The 21,318-nt window shown below is 44.5% G+C and overlaps 1 protein-coding gene across 3 annotated transcripts in view; it reads left to right on the forward strand.

The window, feature by feature from the left end:
* The window catches only part of LOC140725808 (lipoma-preferred partner homolog), a 466,117-nt gene that overhangs the window by 172,631 nt on the left and 272,168 nt on the right, over window positions 1-21,318 (forward strand). Inside the window, exon 1 of one of the 3 annotated variants that reach the window (XM_073041778.1) lies at window positions 10,765-10,783. The exons of the other annotated variants lie outside the window; for them this stretch is intronic. The gene's annotated coding sequence lies outside the window, so the exon portion shown is untranslated. Of the gene's footprint in view, window positions 1-10,764; window positions 10,784-21,318 lie in introns of those variants that run through there. 3 annotated transcript variants of the gene reach the window in all.

The raw sequence follows: 21,318 nt of genomic DNA on the forward strand, positions 1-21,318 counted from the left end.
GTGTACAGCACAGGAGCAGGCCATTCATCCACAGTGTACAGTACAGGAACAGGCCATTCATCCACAGTGTACAGTACAGGAACAGGCCATTCATCCACAGTGTACAGTACAGGAGCAGGCCATTCATCCACAGTGTACAGTACAGGAACAGGCCATTCATCCACAGTGTACAGTACAAGAACTGGCCATTCATCCACAGTGTACAGTACAGGAACAGGCCATTCATCCACAGTGTACAGTACAGGAACAGGCCATTCATCCACAATGTACAGTACAGGAACAGGTCATTCATCCATAGTGTACAGTACAGGAACAGGCCATTCATCCACAGAGTACAGTACAGGAACTGGCCATTCATCCATAGTGTACAGTACAGGAACTGGCCATTCATCCACAGTGTACAGTACAGGAACTGGCCATTCATCCACAGAGTACAGTACAGGAACTGGCCATTCATCCACAGTGTACAGTACAAGAACTGGCCATTCATCCACAGTGTACAGTACAGGAACTGGCCATTCATCCACAATGTACAGTACAGGAACAGGCCATTCATCCACAGTGTACAGTACAGGAACAGGCCATTCATCCACAGTGTACAGTACAGGAACAGGCCATTCATCCACAATGTACAGTACAAGAACTGGCCATTCATCCACAATGTACAGTACAAGAACTGGCCATTCACCCCACAGAGTACAGTACAGGAACAGGCTATTCATCCACAGTGTACAGTACAGGAACTGGCCATTCATCCACAGTGTACAGTACAGGAACAGGCCATTCATCCACAGAGTACAGTACAGGAACTGGCCATTCATCCACAGTGTACAGTACAGGAACTGGCCATTCATCCACAGTGTACAGTACATGAATAGGCCATTCATCCACAGTGTACAGTACAGGAACTGGCCATTCATCCACAGTGTACAGTACAGAAACAGGCCATTCATCCACAGTGTACAGTACAGGAACTGGCCATTCATCCACAGTGTACAGTACAGAAACAGGCCATTCATCCACAGTGTACAGTACAGGAACTGGCCATTCATCCACAATGTACAGTACAGGAACTGGCCATTCATCCACAGTGTACAGTACATGAACAGGCCATTCATCCACAGTGTACAGTACAGGAACTGGCCATTCATCCACAGTGTACAGTACAGGAACTGGCCATTCATCCACAGTGTACAGTACAGGAACTGGCCATTCATCCACAGTGTACAGTGCAGGAACTGGCCATTCATCCACAGTGTACAGTACAGGAACTGGCCATTCATCCACAGTGTACAGTGCAGGAACTGGCCATTCATCCACAATGTACAGTACAGGAACTGGCCATTCATCCACAGTGTACAGTACATGAACAGGCCATTCATCCACAGTGTACAGTACAGGAACTGGCCATTCATCCACAGTGTACAGTACAGGAACTGGCCATTCATCCACAGTGTACAGTACAGGAACTGGCCATTCATCCACAGTGTACAGTACAGGAACTGGCCATTCATCCACAGTGTACAGTACAGGAACAGGCCATTCATCCACAGTGTACAGTACAGGAGCAGGCCATTCATCCACAGTGTACAGTACAGGAACAGGCCATTCATCCACAATGTACAGTACATGAACAGGTCATTCATCCACAGTGTACAGTACAGGAACTGGCCATTCATCCACAGTGTACAGTACAGGAACAGGCCATTCATCCACAGTGTACAGTACAGGAACTGGCCATTCATCCACAGTGTACAGTACAGGAGCAGGCCATTCATCCACAGTGTACAGTACAGGAACAGGCCATTCATCCACAGTGTACAGTACAGGAACTGGCCATTCATCCACAGTGTACAGTACAGGAGCAGGCCATTCATCCACAGTGTACAGTACAGGAACAGGCCATTCATCCACAGTGTACAGTACAGGAACTGGCCATTCATCCACAGTGTACAGTACAGGAACAGGCCATTCATCCACAGTGTACAGCACAGGAACAGGCCATTCATCCACAGTGTACAGTACAGGAACAGGCCATTCATCCACAGTGTACAGTACAGGAACTGGCCATTCATCCACAATGTACAGTACAGGAACTGGCCATTCATCCACAGTGTACAGTACAGGAACAGGCCATTCATCCACAGTGTACAGTACATGAACTGGCCATTCATCCACAGTGTACAGTACAGGAACTGGCCATTCATCCACAGTGTACAGTGCAGGAACTGGCCATTCATCCACAGTGTACAGTACAAGAACTGGCCATTCATCCACAATGTACAGTACAGGAGCAGGCCATTCATCCACAGTGTACAGTACAGGAACAGGCCATTCATCCACAGTGTACAGTACAGGAACTGGCCATTCATCCACAGTGTACAGTACAGGAACAGGCCATTCATCCACAGTGTACAGCACAGGAACAGGCCATTCATCCACAGTGTACAGTACAGGAACAGGCCATTCATCCACAGTGTACAGTACAGGAACTGGCCATTCATCCACAATGTACAGTACAGGAACTGGCCATTCATCCACAGTGTACAGTACAGGAACAGGCCATTCATCCACAGTGTACAGTACATGAACTGGCCATTCATCCACAGTGTACAGTACAGGAACTGGCCATTCATCCACAGTGTACAGTGCAGGAACTGGCCATTCATCCACAGTGTACAGTACAAGAACTGGCCATTCATCCACAGTGTACAGTACATGAACAGGCCATTCATCTACAATGTTGTGCTGAACCAAATAAATTCATAATCAAATGGTCTAAACTTACCTTTACTGCCTGCAATATCCCTGCCCTTCCAATTTTCTCACATCCATGTGCCTATGTAAATGTCTCTTAAAAGTCTCTAATGTTTCTGCCTCTACCCCAGTCCAGGCATCACATTCCAGGTACCCTCCACTCTCTGTGCAAAAAATCTTCCCCCTCACATCTCCTTTGAAATGACATCCTCTCACCTTATATGCATGCTCCCTGGTATCAGACATTTCAACCCTAGGAGACTGATACTGTCTATCTTCTCTGTCTATGCCTCTCATAATCTTATAAACCTATCAGATCGCCCCTCAGTGTCCACCAATCCAGACAAAACAATCCAATTTTGTGCAACCTCTCGTGATAGCTCATGCCCTTTAAACCAGGGGCATCCTGATAAACCTCTCTGCACCCTCTCCAAACCCTCAACATTCTCTCTATAATGGGACGACCAGAAATGGAAGCAACTCTAGATATGGCCTGACTAGAGTTTTATAAAGCTGCAACGTAACTTCCTGAGTTTTGAACTCAATGCCTTGACCTCTAGGGCAAGCATGTCATAAGCCTTCTTAACCACCTTATCAACCTGCGTTGCCACTTTCAGGAGGTTATGAACCTGGATCCCAAGATCCCTCTGCTCATCAACCCTGTTAAGGGTCTTGCCTTTAACAGTGTACTGTCGGTTTATGTTTGACCTACCAAGGCGCCATACTTCACGTTTGACCGGGTTAAACTCCAGATAAAGGAATTCTTTCTTAAAAATAAATAGTGTTTTTGAGGAATAACTTTCAGTTTGCAAGGACTGTATTGATACTGCAGTGTAGTCTTAATGTGGGCTTATAGAAAACTGTTGATGATTGGGAAGTGAATAATCCAGATTGTGACCTATTTATTGGCTGATAATGTCACAGACACAACAACCTGCCCATGCTCTACTCAGCTATTATTGGTAGAAGTTTGAAATGATGGTGGTGTTTGTTTTGAAAGCACCAGCAGAGAGAACAGTGGTTGGACATCTGCTCTCCAGAGTGGTGATGTTTCTGAAAAGTTTCCAATACTGATGCCCTTTTTGAAAGTGAATTATGTGGGCGAGCAGATTTGAAGTGTAGGTGCGATTAGATCGAGAGATACATCTCTAAGTGCTGACCAAGAAACGGAAACCACTCATGTTCCTGTTCTGTTTTGTCGTTTCTGCCACGGTCTCAGGTTCTTTTTTTTAAAGAACTGTCCTTTTACCATTGTAGTTTTTCAATTGAACTGCAATTGGATCTGCAATGTGTGTAGAGGCAGGAGGAGGCCATGGATCTACAATGGGTGTAGAGGCAGGAGGAGGCCATGGATCTACAATGGGTGTAGAGGCAGGAGGAGGCCATGGGTCTACAATGGGTGTAGAGGCAGGAGGAGGCCATGGATCTACAATGGGTGTAGAGGCAGGAGGAGGCCATGGATCTACAATGGGTGTAGAGGCAGGAGGAGGCATGGATCTACAATGGGTGTAGAGGCAGGAGGAGGCCATGGATCTACAATGGGTGTAGAGGCAGGAGGAGGCCATGGATCTACAATGGGTGTAGAGGCAGGAGGAGGCATGGATCTACAATGGGTGTAGAGACAGGAGGAGGCCATGGATCTACAATGGGTGTAGAGGCAGGAGGAGGCCATGGATCTGCAATGGGTGTAGAGGCAGGAGGAGGCCATGGGTCTACAATGGGTGTAGAGGCAGGAGGAGGCCATGGATCTGCAATGGGTGTCAGGGCAGGAGGAGGCCATGGATCTACAATGGGTGTAGAGGCAGGAGGAGGCATGGATCTACAATGGGTGTAGAGGCAGGAGGAGGCCATGGATCTACAATGGGTGTAGAGGCAGGAGGAGGCCATGGATCTACAATGGGTGTAGAGGCAGGAGGAGGCCATGGGTCTACAATGGGTGTAGAGGCAGGAGGAGGCCATGGATCTGCAATGGGTGTAGAGACAGGAGGAGGCCATGGATCTGCAATGGGTGTCGGGGCAGGAGGAGGCCATGGATCTGCAATGGGTGTAGAGGCAGGAGGAGGCCATGGATCTACAATGGGTGTAGAGGCAGGAGGAGGCCATGGATCTGCAATGGGTGTAGAGGCAGGAGGAGGCCATGGATCTACAATGGGTGTCAGGGCAGGAGGAGGCATGGATCTGCAATGGGTGTAGAGGCAGGAGGAGGCATGGATCTACAATGGGTGTAGAGGCAGGAGGAGGCCATGGATCTACAATGGGTGTAGAGGCAGGAGGAGGCCATGGATCTACAATGGGTGTAGAGGCAGGAGGAGGCCATGGATCTACAATGGGTGTAGAGGCAGGAGGAGGCCATGGATCTACAATGGGTGTAGAGGCAGGAGGAGGCCATGGATCTACAATGGGTGTAGAGGCAGGAGGAGGCCATGGATCTACAATGGGTGTAGAGGCAGGAGGAGGCATGGATCTACAATGGGTGTCGGGGCAGGAGGAGGCCATGGATCTACAATGGGTGTCGGGGCAGGAGGAGGCCATGTATCTACAAAGGGTGTAGAGGCAGGAGGAGGCCATGGATCTACAATGGGTGTAGAGGCAGGAGGAGGCCATGGATCTACAATGGGTGTAGAGGCAGGAGGAGGCCATGGATCTACAATGGGTGTCGGGGCAGGTGGAGGCATGGATCTGCAAGGGGTGTCGGGGCAGGAGGAGGTTACGGATCTACAATGGGTGTTGGGGCTAGAGAGAGATGGAAGTGATAGGGATGGTGTAGGGGTGGGGGCAAGACATTATGGAATTTTAAATATAAACATTTTTGGATTGTGTCTTTAAAATATGGGGTCTTACAAACAAGAGTAATCAGCTGTAAGTTTCAGTATGTCCACAAGGTCCCAAAGTCCAATTGACTAGTTGATTGGTGAGGCTGACGTTAGTGGAGCTACATGGCCTCAGTTGTAGTGCAGATCAAGCCCTCATACCGCAGGATTGCCTGTTGCAGCCATCCATGGGGCTTGTGTAGGAGGGAGCAGTGGCATGGCAGGCACGCTGGAATCCATTCTGGGTTAGGCACTGACCTCTCCCTTCGGTGCTACCCTCCCTTGTTCGCTCAGTGGAAGACCAATTGCATTACACTCATCCGTGGTTGCACCATTATTTCATCATCAGACTGCCGCTGGCTTTTGCTGACAACATCTGTGAGCCATTGATCTACAGGACATGAAACTCAGCGACTTGGGCTGGATTATTATTACGTTGTGTGACTGCATGTCTGTTCCCATCTTGTGTGCTATATGTGCTTCGTGCTGTGTGTGACTGTTGGTACTGTGTTTTGCACCTTGACCCCAGAGGAACATTGTTTCATTTGTCTGTATTCATGGGTTTGGTTGAATGACAATTAAGCTGGAACTTGGACCTGATGAAACCTTGGTTTAATAAATAAAACTTAACCAAATGTTGCTATACAGTCCAAGAAGAGCAGGAAGCAGAACCGAGGAAAATGGTGAACACAGTCATTGTGGTTCAATGTGTCAATGGAGAGCGAGGTTAATTAGGATAATTCTGCATTGCCTTGCATGAGTAAGAATGATTATTATCATCACTCAGTGGATATCTGCAAAGGTCAGGGGCCATTGGTTCACCTACACACTGTTTCAAACTGTATTTCAATAGGAAGAACTCAGTAAACATAGTCTGACTCGTCGCCAGCTATTTAATGACAACTTTGAAGATAATCTCCCTCGCTGCTTGCAACATTCACACATACGGTAAATTGTAAAAATAAAGAAATATTTCATTAACTTTCTCGAAAATCTAACAATCCACAGACCAGTCTTAATCAAAATGAAACCAGCGGAAGCTCCCTTTTACTTTTGTGGTTTGTGACAGATGAGTCTTAACTCAGATCAAAACTGGTGAATTTGGAGATGTGAAGACTGTGCGGTTTTAGCAGAAATTCCCAACTCCACTCGTCATGTCCTCATGCACCATTGTCAGTATTCTTTTGAGTTCCCTCCAGATTTCCTAACTCCATTCGTCTAGCAGAATATAAGAGCAAGGATTTAATGCTGAGGCTTTATAAAGCAGTGGTCAGTCTGCACTTGGACTACTATGAGCAGTTTTGTATCCCTTATCTAAGAAAAGATGTGCTGACATTGGAGAGGATCCAGAGGAAGTTCATGAAAATGATTCCCAGAATGAAAGGGTTAACACATGGGGTCTGTACTCACTGGAGTTTAGAAGAATGAGTGGGGAATTTCATTGCAACCTACTGAATATCGAAAGGCCTAGATAAAGTGGATGAGGAGAGGATGTTTTCTGTAATGGGGGAATCTAGTACTAGAGGGCACAGCTTCAGAATACAGGGGTGTCCATTTTGAACAGAGATGAGGAACTTCTTCAGCCCGAGGGTGGTGAATCTATGGAATTCACTGCCACAAACTGTGACAGATGTCAAGTCATTGGGCATATTTAGAGCAGAGGGTGATAAGTTCTTGATTAGTCAGAGTATCAAAGGTTACAGAGAAGGGGATTGAGAGGGATAATAAATCAGCCATGATGGAATGGCAGAGCAGACTCATTGGACTGAATGGCCTAATTCTGCTCCTATAGTCTTATGTAAGTATTCCTTTGATATACCTCCAGAGTGAAGATCATAGAAATACCTCCTCAGCCCTAACAGTACCTTGGTCATTTATATTGTGAGTTGAACTACTTGCCGGTGTGACACAACCGTAGAATGAAGGTTTTAATTTTCACATTGTATTCAGTCTGTGCGCTGGTTGATCACAGCTACCTTTTCCAGTGCAAAAGAAAGTGGATTGACCTTAGAGTAAGTTATAAGGTCGACATACCATTGTGGTCTGTACTGTGCTATAATGTTTTATGAAGCAGTTTTGGGTCAAATACAGGCTTAAAAGCCCTAGATAGAGTGGATGTGGAAAGGATTATTTCCTGTAGTGGGGAAGTCTAGGACCAGAGGGCACAGTCTCAGAACAGAAACTGTCCATTTAGAACAGAGACAAGGAGGAATTTCTTTAGCCAGCGGGTGATGAATTTGTGGAATTCATTGCCACAGTTGGCTGTGGAGGCCAAGCCATTTGGGTATATTTAAAGTGGAGGTTGATAGGTGCTTGATTAATCAGGATGTCAAAGGTTATGAGGAGAAGGCAGAAGAAGGGGGTTGAGAGGGATAAAAATCAGCCATAATGAATTTGCAGAGCAGACTTCATTGGCTGAATTTACAATGACCAATTGTATGACTTTGGACTGTGGGAGTAAACCAGAACACCTGAAGGAAATCCACACATTCCATGGGGAGGACGTACAAAGCCCTTACCGGGGACACTGGGGTTGAACTACGAACCTCAAAGCCCCAAGTTGAAGTAGCACCATGGTGCCCTCTGATCATCAAAGGGACAAAAACTCCACTTCAGTATCTTTCACATTGCTCCATTTCTTCCCTTGGGTGGCAAGGATGCATTGGCATGCTAGCCATTGACATTAACCTCCTCGCCACAAACTTGAACATTGGCTAAACCCTGATCTCACTCTGTATTGTGTAAGCAGAGATCTCAATCAATTAAAAGTCAAACGTTACGAAAGTTGTTGCCTTGTTAAAGAAGGACATTGGGGACAAACTGGGAAATGATAGGCTGTTGAGTCTTACATTAGTGAGAAGGAAGATTCTCAGAGGGAGGATGAACATACACGAGTCAGCATGGCTTTTTGAGGGGCAGGTCATGTGCTGATGAGTGAGTTAGTTGAGGAGGTATTGGAGATGATTGAGGGCAGTGGTTAGGGTGTAATTGCTATGGGTGTTGTCAACAAGGACTTCAGCAAATTCAACCAAGATTTGGAATGTCACCTGACTTCTATAGAGGTGCAGTGGAAAGTCTGTTGACTGGCTGCCTCACAGCCTGATATGGCAACACCAATGTTCTTGAACAGGAAACGCACCAAAAAGTGGTGGATATGACCCAGTCCATCACAGGTAAAGCCCTCCCCACATTGACACAGAGTGCTGTCGCAGAAAATCAGCATCTGTCATCAAGGATTCCTGCCACCCAGATCGCGCTCTCTTCTCACGGCTGCTGTCAGGAGGCAGGTACAGGAGCCTCAGGCCCACAGCATTACCCTCAACCATCAGACTGTGGAGCAAGAGGAGACAGCTTCACTCACCCCATCACTGAACTGTGCCCACAACTCAGTGAAACATTATTTTATAATAATAACAATTAAATAAACAATAAATATTGAGAACATGAGATGAGGAGTCCTGGAAACTGAGGTAAACAGAGCGAGATCTGATGGAAGTTTATAAGATCATGGGGCATAGAGAGAGTAGACAGACAGTATCTTTTTCACCAGCGTTGAAATGTCTAACACCAGAGGGCACGTATTTAAGGTGAGAGGAGGTAATTTCAAAGGAGATCTGTGGGCAAGTCTTTTACACAGAGTGGTGGGTGTCTGGGGTGGTGGTGGAGGCAGATACACTTGGGACTTTTAAGAGATGTTTAGATAGGCACATGAACATGAGGAAGATGGAAATATGAACATTGCGTAGGCAGTAGAGATTAGTTTGGGTGGCCAGTTGATTACTTATTTAACTGGATTTGCATAACATTGTGGGCTGAAGGGCCTGTTCCTGTGCTGTACTTTTCTGTTTTACCATTGTCAGGCTGTGTCTACGTGCTATCGAAATGAAAGACTTCACAGAACAATTTCATGGTGTTCTGTCTGAGTTTGTCATGATTTTATAAAGGCAAATTAGGTAGCACATCACCAGTGGAAGACCACAAACAAGATGAGTCAGACTGACAATTAATCATATTGAGATGTTGGTGGAGAGAAGTAGGTCGATCTCAATAAACAATTCTTGCTTGAATGAACAGTTTCATTCAATCACTTATTTCAATTGCATGCCAGAATAGCATTTGGCCAGAGAAGATGGAGGGAGCTTTCTGTCACAGCCTTGCTTTTCCTGCCTAGGGTGTCCTGGACAGAAAGGTACAGAGCGACTTTCCACCTCATCTGCTTTATGTTAGCGGGTGACTCCACAAAGTCATCCCTCTTCATTTGATAGCCGAACAGACAGCATGGCAGAAGAGTGATTAGCACAACGCTTTGTAGCACCAGCTGTGTGATTCCTGCCACAATCTGTAAAGAGTTTTTATGTTCTGCCCGAGACCCAGTGGATATCGTCTGAATTTCCTTCCACATTCCAAAGACATGGGTTAGGCTGAGTGAGTTGTGGGCATGCTACGCTGTCGCTGGAAGCAGGCCGACACTTGCAGGTTCCTCGCTGACTTGATTTGAAGCAAATGACATGTTTCACAGTATAGTCTGTTGTACGTGTCACAGGTAAAGTTAATCTTTAAATCTGGGAGCAATGGACGACAGGAAAGAAGAGAAGTAGTAAATGGTCTACAGGAAATACGTTGTTTCCAGTTAATTGAGCCACATTGGTCCAATGGAGTGTGGAAGAGTGTTTCATACGGGAAATACAGGAATTGATTCCGGTTCACTGGGACACACTGGACGAGGGAGAGTGTCCAGGAGTTCACTACATAGGAACTATACTGATTCCGGTTCACTGGGACACACTGGACAAGGGAGAGTGTCCAGGAGTTCACTACACAGGAACTATACTGATTCCGGTTCACTGGGACACACTGGATAAGGGAGAGTGTCCAGGAGTTCACTACACAGGAACTATACTGATTCCGGTTCACTGGGACACATTGGACAAGGGAGAGTGTCCAGGAGTTCACTACACAGGAACTATACTGATTCTGGTGAACTAATTTAATTGGTTTTGCACAATATGGTGTGCTGAGAGACCTGCTGTGGTGCTGTACTGTTTTATGCTCGATGTTGTGCATTCTATGATTCAGCTGTATTCATGCTTTCTCATCAAGGATCTGTGAGCACGAGGAGCATGTCATGTCATGAGCATGGCCAGTGACTGCTTCACACAGCAGAGCTGAGAAACAGGATGTCCAGGGCAGTAATCTCTGGATTGCTGCCAGTGAGGGTAAGAACAGGATGATTTGGCAGCTGAATGCGTGTCTGTGTAACTGCTGCAGGGGGCAGGGGTTCAGATTTATCCATCATTCGGACCTCTGGGGCAATTGCAACCTGTACAAAAGGCATGGGTTAGACCTGAATCCAAAGGGATTCAATAACCTTGCGGGCAGTTTTGCTGGCGTGTTCGGGAGGGGGGTGGGAGTGATAGTGCTGAAGATGAGGTAGTTGGTTGTTAAACAGAGGGAAGTATATGCTCCTAGCAAGGAGAGGCAGATGATAGTGGAAACCTGCAGTCAGCAGGATGAGTTGCAATGTAAAAGGTGGACAAAACTGAAAAGGTGAATACAGGACTGAAGTTGTTGTTTCGGAATGGGCAAAATATACAGAATAAGGTAGATGAACTTGTAGCACAGTTACAGATTGGCGAGTATGATGTTCTGGGCATTGCTGAATCATGGCTGAAGAAAGATTATAGCTGGGAGCTTAGTATCCAGGGATACACATTGTATCAAAAAGATCGGCAGGAAGGCAGAGGTGATAGCATTGCTCTGTTGGTAAAAATTGAAGTCAAATCATTGAAAACAGCTGACATAGGGTTGGAAGGTGTTGAATCATTGTGGATAGAGCTAAGGAAGTGCAAGGGTAAAAGGATCCTGATGGGAGTTGTATACAGACCCCAAACAGTAGTAAGGATGTGGCCTACAAATTACAATGGGAGATAGAAAATGCATGCCAAAAGGCAATGTTACAATAGTCACGGGGGACTTCAATATGCAGGTAGATTGGGAACATTAGGTTGGTGCTGGATTCCAGGAGGGGAAATTTCTAGTGTGCTTATGAGGTAGCTTTTTAAGAGCAGCTCGAGGTTGAGCCCAATAGAGGATCACCTATTCTGGATTGGGTGTTGTGCAATGAACAGAAATTAATTAGAGAGCTTAAGGTGAAAGAACCCTTAGGGGAAAGAAATCATCATATGATTGTATTCACCTTGAAATTTGAGAAGGAGAGGCAAAAGTCAGATGTATCAGTATTACAGTGAAGTAAAGGGAATTACAGAGACATGAGAGAGGAGTTGGCCAGAATTGATTGGAAAAGAACACTGGCAGGAGTGACAGCAGAGCAGCAATGGCTGGAATTTCTGGAAGCAATTCAGAAGACAGAATATGTGCATCCCAAAGAGGAAGCAATATCCCAAAGGCAGGGTGACACAACCATGGCTAACAGGAGAAGTCAAAGCCAAAGAGAGGGCATATAATCAAGCAAAAATTAGTGGGCAGTTAGAAGATTGGAAAGCTTTCAACAATCAAAGAATCAGCTAAAAAGTCATCAAGCTGGAAAAGATGAAACATGAAATAAGCTAGCCAATAATATTAAAGAGGATAGCAGAAATTTCTACAGATACATAAAGTGTAAAGGAGAAATAAGTGGATATCGGACCGCGTGAAAACTATGCTGGAGAGGTAGTAATGGGGGACGAGGAAATGGTGGATGAACTGAATAAGTATTTCAGAATCAGGTTTATTATCACCAGCATGTGACATGAAATTTGTTAACTTAGCAGCAGTTCGATGCAATACATAAACTATCAGAGAGAGGAAAAACAATAATAATAAAAAATAAAATAAAACGATAATAAATAAACAAGCAAATCAATTACATATATTGAATAGATGATTTTAAAATGTGCAAAAACAGAAATGCTGTATATTAAAAAGCGAGGTAGTGTCCAAAGCTTCAAAGTCCATTCAGGAATCGGATGGCAGAGGGGAGGAAGCTGTTCCTGAATCACTGAGAGTGTGCCTTCGGTCTTCTGTATCTCCTACCTGATGGTAACAGTGAGAAAAGTGCATACCCACGGTGCTGGAGGTCTTTAATAATGGACACTGCCTTTCTGAGATACTGCTTCCTAAAGGTGTCTTGGGTACTTTGTAGGCTAGTGCCCAAGATGGAGCTGACTATATTGCATCAGTCTTCACTATGAAAGATGCTAGCAGTATGGTGGAAGTTCGAGAGTGTCAGGGGTCAGTTGTGTGTGAAGTTGCCATTACTTGGGAGAAAGTTCTTGGGAAACTGAAAGGTCTAAAGTTAGGTAAATCACCAGGACCAGATGGTGGACACCCCAGAGTTCTGAAAGAGGTGGCTGAAGAGATTGTGGAGGCATTAGAAAAGATCTTTCTAAAATTATTAGATTATAAAATATTTCAGAAGACTAGAAAATTACAAATGTCACTTCAGAGAAGTGAAAGTGAAGAAGAGAAAGAGGCAGAAGAAAGGAAACTATAGGCAAGTTAGTCTGACCTCAGTGGTTATAAAGATGTTGGAGTCGATTATTAAGGATGAGGTCTCAGGGTACTTGGAGGCACATGATAAAATAGGCCTCATTCAGGATTGTTTCCTCAAGAGAAAATCTTGCCTGACAAATCTTTTGGAATTATTTGAAGAAATAACAAGCAGGATAGGCAAAGGAGAATCAGTTAATGTTGTGTACTTGGATTTTCAGAAAGCTTTTGACAAGTTGCCACACATGAGGCTGCTTAACAAGTTAAGAGCCCATGGTTTTACAGGAAAGATTCTAGCATGGATAAAGCAGTGGCTAATTGGCAGGAGGCAAAGAGCGGGAATAAAGGGAGAATTTACTGGTTGGCTGTCAGTGACTAGCAGTGTTCCACAGGGGTCGGTGTTGGGTCCAATTCTTTTCACGTTATATGTCAATGATTTGGATGATGGAACTGATGGCTTTGTTGCAAATTTTGTGAACAATATGTATATAGGTGGAGGGGCAGGTAGTTTTGAGAAACTAGAGAGGTGACAGAAGGATTTAGACAGATTCGGAGAATGCACAAAGGAATGGCAGATGGATTTCAGTGTCAGGAAGTGTTTGTTCATGCACTTTGGTAGAAGAAATTAAAAGGTAGAGTAAAATGATGTTATGTTGAGACTTTGTGAAGCACTGGTGAGGTCTCACTTATGGTATTGTGAGCAAGTTTAGGCCCCTTAGAAAGGTGTGCTGAAACTGGAGAGAGTTCAAAGGATTCACGAAAATGTTTCCAGGATTGAATGGCTTGTCATATGAAGAGCATTTGATGTCTCTGGGCCTGTATTCACAGGAATTCAGAAGAATGAGGGGTTACCTCATAAAAACCTATTGAATGTTGAAATACCTTGATAGAGTGGATGTGGAGGGGATATTTCTAATTGTGGGAGAGTCTATGACCAGAGGACTTAACCTCAGAATAGAGGGGTTTCCTTTTAGAATGGAGATGTGGAGGAATTTCTTTAGCTAGAGTATGGTGAATCTGTGGAATTCATTGCCACAGGTAGCTGTAGAAGCCATTTTTATGAATATTTAAGGATTGATAACTCTTGACTGGTCAGGGCATGAAGGGATATGGGGAGGGGGCAGGAGTTTGGGGCTGAGAGGAAAAATAGATCAGCCATGATGGAATGGTGGTGCTCTCGATGGGCCAAATGGCCTAATTGTTCTCCTATATATTATGGTCTTATGGTCTAAATGACCTGTAACTAGCAAGCCTGCACCCTGCCCCAAAGCAAAGGATTCTTAGACCATAAGATATAGGAACAGGATGAAACCATTCAGCCCATTGCATCTGTTCTGCCATTGCACAACGGCTGATTTACTATCCCTCTCAACCCCATTCTCCAGCCTTCTCCTTGTAAACTTTGACCACCCTGACTAATCAACCTCTGCTTCAAATATACCCAATAACTTGGGCTCCACAACCAACTGTAACAATGAATTCCACAGATTCACCACCCTCTGGCTAAGAAATTCCTCCTCATCTCTGTTGTGCAGAATGAAGCTACAGTTTGAGAGAAAGTGCAGAGCAGGCCGACAGTAAGGTGCAAGATGATAATGACAGCAATTAGGTCCAGTTTAGGGGGTTATAACTGCAGGGTATAAGTGTCCTTCAGCCTGATGGAACGTGCTTTCAGGCTTTTCTATCTTCTACCCGATGGGAAGGGCGCAGAACAGAGAATGTGTGGGCTGGGTGGGGTCTTTGATAACTCTGGCTGCTTTACTGAGGCAGTGGAAAGTATAGAGAGTCCATGGAGAGGAGGCAGGCTTCTGAGATGTGCTGGCCCGCACGCCCAGCTCTCTGTACTTGTTATACCATACAGACGGAATATTCTGGCGCAACATAGGAAATGCTGTCTTGGTGTAATCTTTGCTGTCGTGGCCTTGGGAATGTTAGGCAGTATAAGAGCAGCTTCCCTGTGTTTAGTTTGCTGAGGCAACTTCACTGTGTGCTGACCCTATTAGAACCACCAGTGTCACGCACGGTAGCAGAGTGGTTTGTATGACCTCAGGGCGCCAGAGTCCAGCGTCCTTTCGAAGCACGTTGACTGCTCCTTCCCATGTGAGCTTGGGTTTCCTCCAGGTGCTCTGGTTTCCCACAGTTCAACGACGCACCAGTTAGTAGGTTAATTGGTCATTGTAAACTGTGCCGTCATTAGGCTAGGGTTAAATCGGGTTGCCAGAAGGACCGCATTGTATCTTTGAGTAAATGATCTTTATCCACAGGCTCCCTTTTAGTTTGTGTCTGTTGTTTTGTGTAAGCATCAACAAAACTTAAATAAAACAGTATCCTCATTGTTGAGGATGTCCTGTAAGACTGTCTCTGCTCTTGAAGTATTTGACAGGCATCTACAAGGGAGTGTTACCTGTTCTATTTCCAGGCCCGCATCATCTTTTATCGTTGCCCTCTTCTCGTAGCTACTGATAAGGCCGAGGTACAGAAGCCTGAAGGCACGCGCTCAACGTTTCAGGAACAGCTTCTTTCCCTCCAACATCAGATTTCTGAATGGAGAATGAACCCGTCAACACTACCTCACTATATTTTTGCTTTATTTTTGCACTACTTATTTAATTATATATAGATATGTATATATAAATTTAAAAATACTGTAAATACATAAAATAGCTGATAAACATGGTTTGATTTTATGTCCGTAAAGTGACACTAGGCACAGAAGTGTCTGAGCATAAGATGACTAATGTAGGAGCAGAATTAGGCCATTTGGCCCATCAAGCCTGCTCCACAATTTATCGTGGCTGATCCATGTTTCCTCTCAGTTCCAATCTCCTGCCTTCTCCCCTTATCCCTTCATGCCCTGACCAATCAAGAATTTATCAACAACTGCTTTAAATGTAAGACCATAAGACATAGGAGGAAATTAGGCCATTCAGCCCATCGAGTCTGCTCCGCCATTCCATTATGGCTTATCTCGGATCCCACTCAACGCCATACACCTACCTTTTTGCCATATCCTTTGATTCCCTGACCAATCAGGAATCGATCAACTTCCGCTATAAATATACCCAAGGACTTAGCTTCCATCGCAATCTGTGGCTGAGCATTCCACAGATTCACTAGTCCCTGGCTAAAAAAATTCCTCCCTAACTTTGTTTTAAAAAGTTGTCCCTCAATTATGAGGCTGTGCCCTCTGGTTCTGAATACGCCCACCGTAGGAAACATCCTCTCCATATCCACCCAATCTTGTTTTATCAACATTTGGTAGGCGTGCACTCTTCTAAATTCCAGTGAGTACAGGCCATAGATTCCAAACACTCCTCATATGTTAACTTCTTCATTCCCAGAATCATCCACGTGATGCTCCTCTGGACCCTCTCCAATGACGACACGTTCTTTCTGAGATATGGGGCCCAAAACTGTTGACAATACTCCAAATGCAGCCTGACTAGTGTCTTATAAAGGCTCAGCATTATTTCCTTGCTTTTATATTCTATTCCCCATGAAATAAATGCCAACATTGCATTTGCCTTCTTTATCACAGACTCAACCTGTAATTTAACTTTCTGGATGTAGTGCATGAGGACTCCTTTGAACCTTCTCCCCATTTAGATAATAGTCCGCACTATTGCTCCTTTTACCAAAATGCATTATCATGCATTTCCCAACACTGTATTCCATCTGCCATGTTTTTGCCCATTCTATCAATTTGTCTAAGTCCTGCTGCAATCACATTGCTTCCTCAACACTACCTACCCTTCCATCTATCTTCATATCAGCCACAAACTTTGCTACAAAGCCATCAATTCTATTATCTAAATCATTGAAAAAACAGTGTGAAAAGCAGTGGTCCCAATAGTGACCCCTGAAAGAAACACTAGTCATCAGCAGCCATATATAAAAATGTTTTAAAAAATATATAAAAGACCCCTTTTATTCCCACTTGCTGCCTCCTGTCTGTCAGCCACTCCGCTATCTATGTCAGTATCTTTACTGTAACACTACAGGATTTTATCTTGTTAAGCAGCCTCATGTGTGGTACCTTATCAAATGCCTTCTGAAAATCCAAGTAAATAACATCAACTGCTTCTCCTTTGTCCACCCTACTTGTTACTTCCTTGAAGAACTTTAACAAGTTAGTCGGACAAGATTTCCCTTTACAGAAACCATGCTGACTTAGATTGATTTTATCATTAGTCTCCAAATACCCCGAAACCTCATCTTTAATAAGGCTAACTGGCCTATAATTTCCTTTCTTTTGCCTTCATCCGTCTTAAAGAGTGAGTGACATTTGCAATCTTCCATGCCAGAATCAAGTGATTCTTAAAAGACCAATACATCCGTTATCTCTTCAGCAACCTCTCTCAGGACTCCACCTGGTCTAGGTGACTTATACATCTTAAGACCTTTGGGTTTGTCTAGCACTTTGTCCTTTGTGATAGCAATGGCACTCACTCCTACTCCCTGGCACTCATGGGCCCCGGCACACTGCTAATGTCTTCCACAGTGAAGACAGATGCAAAATCCCCATTAAGTTCATCTACCATTTCTTTGCATCCCATTACTACCTCACCAGCATCATTTTCCAATTGTCCAATATCAACCCTCACCTCCCTCTTTACTCATTATATAACTGAAAAAAAGCATTTAGTATCTTGCTTTAAATTATTGGCTTGTCTGCCCTTATATTTCATCTTTTCCATTCTTTTCACTTTTTTAGTTGCCTTTTGTTGGATTTTAAAAGCTTCCCAATCATCCAACTTCCCATGTAGTTTTGCTACTGTATATGCCTGTTCTTTGGGTTTTATGTAGTCCTTAACTTCATCCTGCCCCCGGTTGCCTACCCCTGCCATTTGAGAACTACTTCTTCTGTGGGACATATCTATCATACACCTTGTGAACTATTCTCAGAAACTATAGCCATTTCTGCTCTGCCAGTATCCTCCTCTAATCCACCGGTCAAGCTCCTCTCTCATGCTTCTATAATTCCCTTTATTCCACTGCAATACTGATACATGTGACTTATGCTTCTCCCTCTCAAATTGCAGTATGAAGTCTATCATGATCATCATAAGATCTGGGTTATTAGTCAACACCCAGTCTAAGATGGCCTTTCCCTGAGTAGGCTCAAGCACAAGCTGCTCTAAAAAGCCATCTCATAAGCAATTAACAAATTTCCTCTCCTGCGATCCAACACCAAACTGATTTTCCCAAATCTCTTGCTTATTGAAATTCCCCATTACAATTGTGACATTACCCTTATTACATGCTTTTCCCCAGCTCCCTTTGCAATCTCAACCCCACATCTTGGTTAGTATTTGGAGGCCGATATATAATTCCCATAATGTTTTTTTTTGCCCTTGCAGTTTCTTAACTCCACCCACAAAGAGCCAACATTCTCTGACCCTATGTCACCTCTTTCTAAAGATGTAATTCCATCTCTTACCAACAGAACCACATCACCACCTCTGCCTTACAACCTGTCCTTTCGATACAAGATGTATCCTTTGATGTTAAACTCCCAACTATGGCCTCTTTCACCTCTTTCTAAAGATGTAATTTACATAAAGACAGCTTCCACAGCTGCCTGTGGCAAATAATTTCACAGATTCACCACACTCTGGCTAAAGAAATTCCTCCTCACCTCCATTCTAAAAGGATGCCCCTCTATTCTGAGACTGTGCCCTCTGGTCATAGACTCTCCCCCATAGGAAACATCCTCTCCACATCCACTCTATCAAGGCCTTTCATCATTTGCTAGGTTTCAATGAGATTCCCCCTCATTCTTCTGAATTCCAGTGAATACAGGCCCAGAGCCGTCAAATACTCTTCATATGACAAGCCATTCAATCCTGGAATCATTTTTGTAAACCTCCTTTGAACCTTCTTCAGTTTCAGCACATCCCTTCTAAGATAAGGGCCCATACCTGCTCACAATACTCCAAGTGAGGCCTCACCAGTGCTTTATAAAGTCTCAACATCACATCCATTCTTTTATATTCTAGTCCTCTAGAAATGAATACTAACATTGCATTTGCCTTTCTTACCACCAACTCAAACTGCAAATTAACCTTTAGGGAATCCTGCACAAGGACTCCCAAGTCCCTTTGCATCTCAGTGTTTTGTATTTTCTCTCCATTTAGAAAATGGAGAGTCAGCTCTTTCATTTCTTCTACCAAAGTGCAAGACCATACACTTTCTGACTCTGTATTCTGTCATCATCCCTGCCAGTGTTCTTTTTTAATCAGTTCTGGACAACTCCTCTCTCAAGCCTCTGTAGTTCCCTTTACTCCACTGTAGTACTGAATCCTCAAAATTCAGGGTGAATTCAGTAATATGATGATTTTCCTCATAGGGTTCTTTTACCTTAAACTCGTTAATCAATTATGGTTCATTGCTCAACACCGTATTCAGAATAGCTGATGCTCTAGTGGGCTCACCACAAGCTGCTCTTAAAAGCCATCTAGTAGGCATTCTGGAAACTCCCCCTCTTGAAATCCAGCACCAACCTGATTTTCCCAATCTACCTACACATTGAAATCCCCCATGACTATTGTAACATTCCCCTTCTGGCATGCATTTTCTATCTCCCATTGTAATTTGTAGGCCATATCCTTACTACAGTACAGTTGGGGATCTGTATACATCTTTCATCAGGGTCTTTTTACCCTTGCAGTTCCTTAGCTCTATTCACAATAATTCAACACCTTCTGACCCTGTGTCACCTCTTTCTAATGATTTTATTTAATTTTTTACCAACAGAGCAACACTACCCCCTCTGCCTCCCTGCCTGTCCTTTCAATACAATGTCCGTCCTTGGACATTAAGCTTCCAGCTGTAGTCTTTCTGCCATGATTCAGTGATGCCTACAACATCATATCTGCCAATCTGCAACTGTGCTGCAAGTTCATCCACCTTATTCCGTATACTGCACGCATTCAATTGTAACACCTTCAGTCCTACCTTCACCTTTTTCGATTTTGTCCACCTTTTACGTTGCAACTCATCCTCTTGACTGCAATCTTGCCCTAACAACAACTTCTCTTCACTACACATTGCCTGTTTGTAAACCAGCTACTGTCAGCTTCAGCACTAACATCTGCCTTTCCTACGATGTTTCTTGCATTGAAGCTCAGGACACTAATCACACCATGCTAACTTTTTGATATAATGATAAAGTAGTGGTGGTTGGAGGTGAGGAGAGGTGGGTTAGTGGGTGAAGGGGTTGATGAGCCTCACTGCTTGGGGAAAGCAACTGTTTTTGAGTCTGGTGGTCCTCCACAATCCAGGCAGCCCTGCGTATTCCAGGGGTCTAAAGCTGCCCTTTCAATAGATATGTGGAATCTGGTGTAGGAATGTGAACCAGTTTAAAAACCTGTTGTACAACATGCTCTGTACAGCACTCCCAGCCCAGGGTCCCCAGGATAAAGAAAGATGACAGTCTGAACAAAGAGACCTCAACAGATATACCTTCTCCCTGACAAATGGCAGAATGGACCACCATGTTGTGTCCAAATGGCAGACACGGATGGGGAAATGGAGACTGAGCAGTGTGAAGTGGTTCATTTTGGTAGGACAAATATGATGGCAGAATATAGTATTAATGGTAAGACTCTTGGCAGTGTGTAGGGTCAGAGGGTTCTTGGGGTCCGAGTCCATAGGACGCTCAAAGCAGCTGCGCAGGTTGACTCTGTGGTTAAGAAGGCGTATCCCTTCATCAATCGTGGGATTGAGTTTACGAGCCGAGAGGTAATGTTGCAGCTATGTAGGACCCTGGTCAGACCCCACTTGGAGTACTGTGCTCAGTTCTGGTCGCCTCACTACAGGAAGGATGTGGAAGCCATAGAAAGGGTGCAGAGGAGATTTACAAGTATATTGCCTGGATTGGGGAGCATGCCTTATGAAAACAGTTTGAGTGAACTCAGCCTTTTCTTCTTGAAGCAAAGGAGGATGAGAGGTGACCTGATAGAGGTGTATAAGATGATGAGAGGCATTGATCGTGTGGATAGTCAGAGGCTTTTTGCCAGGGCTGAAATGGCTGCAACAAGAGGCCACAGGTTTAAGGTGCTGGGGAATTCCCCACTGATCTCCCTCCCGGCACTTATCCTTGCAAGCGGAACAAGTGCTACACCTGCCCCTACACCTCCTCCCTTTCTACCATTCAGGGCCCTAAACAGTCCTTCACTTGTGAGTCTGTTGGGGTTATATACTGTGTCCGGTGTCTTCTTGTATATCAGTGAGACCCAGCTTAGATTGGGAGACCATTTTG

Source organism: Hemitrygon akajei, chromosome 3 (assembly GCF_048418815.1).
Source record: "Hemitrygon akajei chromosome 3, sHemAka1.3, whole genome shotgun sequence".
NCBI lineage: Eukaryota > Metazoa > Chordata > Chondrichthyes > Myliobatiformes > Dasyatidae > Hemitrygon > Hemitrygon akajei.